Below are 3,996 nucleotides of genomic sequence, written 5' to 3'. Positions count from 1 at the left end.
GCCCGCTTCGTGGCTGTAGTGCGTTAAAAAGCGTATTTCTAGCGACTCAGTTATTTTGCCAGCTTCTGACGCATCTGAATAATTTGAAGCTGTATCCCCCACAAGTTTGCAACACACGAAGAGATAGAGAACAACTTTCTTCGGAGTATCGGTCAGAATATCATGTGTAACTCGTCCTTTCTTGCTTATTCGCGAGGATCAGCGATCAGAGCTTCTCGATGAGTATTCAAAATGCGTAGGCTTCCCTGCAGTATTTTTGAGATGCTCCTATGAAGCCTCAACAGTCTAATAGGCTCCGGACAGCGAAGTTTGCCGCGCGAGCGCAGCGCCAGCCGCGACATACACGCGCCAACTCTGGGTAGGTCCCACCGCGCCGACCGCCTTCAGCGCCAGTGAACGCAACTTAGCAAAAAACGTTTGTTATAACGTTATTTGCGCGTATATGTACTACATAGTGCAACAAAGTCATGCAAAGTGTTATGCAGTCGGGGGAAGCCTCCAAATAAAACGGGGCACTGATAAAATGCTGTCGCCTCGCTTTCGAGCCGTAGTCTAGCACAACTGGGAAGCATGTGTTCAAGGCTTTGCATTCTCCCGTGGATTCTTCTTCTCTATTTTTTTTTCGCAGTTACCGAGCATGGTTACTGAATCTTGAAAGGCCCACATTAAGCAAGCGGATTACATGCTGCCGTGGTGTACGATCAGCTTGTTAGTAGGCTGGTTATAGGCGGTCAATACACATAATTGCGCTCTGAATTTGGTAACAAAGAGGGCCCCCCAAGCACAGTTATAGCATTGTAGCTTTATCACCCAGTGTTTCTACTCTGCTTCATATATTCCACGTGCTTATACCGCAGAATTAAATACATATAACCACATATGGGGCGCGGACACTTATACGCGTTAATGTTCACAAATGCTTCGCGAGCATTTGGATAGCATAAAATCACCGCCTCTTCTTGCAAAAGAAACAATGAAATTGTTGTCTAAGCCACTGAAAAGCAAAGGAAAATAGAGCTAAGACGTGCCGCAATCAAAGTTGGAACAATATGTACACAGGAAAAAAATTTTCGCATTCGGGGAGGAGGAGGAGGACAAACTTTATTTATCATATCCGTTGTGATTGCGGTCACTCCGGACCATGTGAGGGGTGTACTCAGGGAACTAATTTTTTTCTCCCGTGACTTTTGTTGCAAAAGTGTTGATGGTAATAAAAGCGCTAGTATTCCTTCCTAACGGAGGTCTCCTGCCAAACCCGTTGGCGTGGAGAGAAAAAAAATACCCGTATATGAATATTCCGTAATTTATTCCGATACGCCCATTAGATTTTCTGCTTATACCCTCCCCATACCATCCCTGCCCAAAGGAATTTCTTGTGATAGCCTTCTCGTGAAGAGTTTCTTTTTTCGGGGGTGTTTACATGTATGCAACTAGCGTATTGGGCTACAACTGGAAGCCCAAAAGTTTCTCGGTGAAGCGGGCACTTATTAACGTCCGCACTTTCACTATACCCCAACAGACGTGAATTTCATACTGTTATATGTATGGAGCATCACATTCGGATCAAAGACCTATATGTAACTCCCGTGTGGTCCAGTTAGTAGTTCTGCAGTCGCATGCAATTGCACTCACATGGATGGAATACCCCGCGCGGAAACATCGCGCAACGTCTGATATATTTGCAGACAAAGCCTCCTCTTTGTGGACTCAACAATATAAATTACGTTTTCTTTTGAAGCGAAACATGCTGATCTTGAGAAAGGTTTGCCCCGCAGGCAGGCTGTACAAGCGTTTCTCTTCTGAGAATCACGCCTATGCGGCCTTTATATGCCTTCTCATACGCGAGTTCAACCGAATAAATCCTTCTCCATTCACATGCACTATGTGTCAGGATTACTTTACAATCTCTTATTTTGTTTTAAGCGCAAAAGGGGTGACTAATATGCTTAATCCGCGCTGCAAAAAGAAGAGCGACCCCGAGACAGCAGCGTACCGGCTTGCGGGGACCGACCCAAGTGTTGCGCGTACTGCCGAAGGGGGCGCTGGGTGTCGCGGGCTCCGTGTCGCCCTCTGGGCGCTGTCCGGAGCCTATACTACGTACCAAGCAGCGGCCTCTACACGCTCATCGCACAGCAGGAAATAAAGCGGCTTTCTTCTGTTTCTTTCGTTGTTGTCTTGTATCGGATTAATGTTTCTTTTTTTTTCTGCCCAACGCATTAATTTTTCTGCGCGGTCACCAACTTATTAGGAGGTTTCGGGATGTTTGGGAGCCCCACAAAGGTCGTGTGGATATTCCCTTCATTTTGTATGGCATACATTCCCTTCTTCACAAATTGGCTTTCATTACGGCTGCGTGCAATATCCCTCCAGGTCTTAACAAACATATATGTGTTACTATAAATTTAACGAAGACGTGACTCGTTTTGCTCAATAAACCTCCATACTGGTTATATGCCTGGTATAGAATCATCACGCGCGTATATACACACTGGGTTATTGGGAACTCAACCTACAGTTTTTGCAGTCTATTGGCGGTGAGATCTTTGAGTGGCGCCCCCTGGCTCTGACGTCGGATTAGGGATTCGCGCCGCTGTCGTCTGCTACACTCCGCTTGTGAGGGGCAACAGTGCCTGGGCTAGAAATCGCCCGCTTCGTTGCTGTAGTGCGTTAAAAAGCGTATTTCTAGCGACTCAGTAATTTTGCCAGCTTCTGACGCACCTGAATAATTTGAAGCTGTATCCCCCGCAAGTTTGCAACACACGAAGAGATAGAGAACAACTTCCTTCAGAATATCGGTCAGAAGATCGTGTGTAGCTCGTCCTTTCTTGCTTATTCGCGAGGATCAGCGATCAGAGCTTCTCGATAAGTATCCAAAATGCGTAGGCTTCCCTGCAGTATTTTTGAGATGCTCCTATGAAGACTCAACAGTCTAATACTACGTACCAAGCAGCGGCCTCTACACGCTCATCGCACAGCAGGAAATAAAGCGGCTTTCTTCTGTTTCTTTCGTTGTTGTCTTGTATCGGGTTAATGTTTCTTGCTTTTTTTTTCTGCCCAACGCATTAATTTTTCTGCGCCGTCACCAACCTCTTATTACGAGGTTTCGGGATGTTTGGGAGCCTCACAAAGGTCGTGTGGATATTTCCTTCATTTTGTATGGCATACATTCCCTTCTTCACAAATTGGCTTTCATTACGGCTGCGTGCAAGAAGGTGCATATCCGCAGCGTGCTTTGTTTATTCACATGCAAATACAATGAGCAGGTTTGTGCTACGCCACCGCGATCGCGCCCTAAACAACGTGGTCCACAGCACTCGAAGGCGGCTTTTGTGCTCCGAATTTCTATCGTAATTATATCGTTATTATAACGAACTGACTCTCAACTCGAACAATGATGACATGATTACGGTGTTGAAGGCATGATATACTCGCTAAGTAACGTAATAAATAGTATACCTGCCTATATTACATGACTCGAAACCGAAGAAGAATTCCAAGTAGCTCTTTATTGCTTTTCAACCCTTCCAGGCGCGAAGAACAAATCCTATTCTACTCGGGATGGCGTTCTATGATTTGAAGAAAATTACTTTTACTCTCTTGTCCTGGACTGAGGACCCGGCCCACTAACCAGATCGATTTAATTGTTAAACAAAGTTTTCCCCTCCTCCCCATACTCTTCCTCCTCCTCTTGAGTGCAGTTTTCCTATAACGCATATCCGAATATCGGGAAGATATGGCTGTGCAAAATGTTCCGAAATATCTCTCCAGGTCTTAACAAACATATATGTGTTACTATAAATTTAACGAAGACGTGACTCGTTTTGCTCAATAAACCTCCATACTGGTTAGATGCCTGGTATAGAATCAGCACGCGCGTATATACACAGTGGGTTATTTGGAACTCAACCTACAGTTTTTGCAGTCTATAGTGCATGTCGGCAAACTTTCATGCCTTGAAAACGTAAAGTGATGTGACAAAACGCGTTCGAGCGTTCG

This window comes from Haemaphysalis longicornis, unplaced genomic scaffold (genome assembly GCF_048455015.1).
Source record: "Haemaphysalis longicornis isolate Haplotype H1 unplaced genomic scaffold, Haemaphysalis longicornis Haplotype H1 scaffold_9, whole genome shotgun sequence".
Taxonomy (NCBI): Eukaryota; Metazoa; Arthropoda; class Arachnida; order Ixodida; family Ixodidae; genus Haemaphysalis; species Haemaphysalis longicornis.
The sequence above is the reverse complement of the archived record's forward strand: the minus strand, read 5'-3'. Positions refer to the sequence as shown.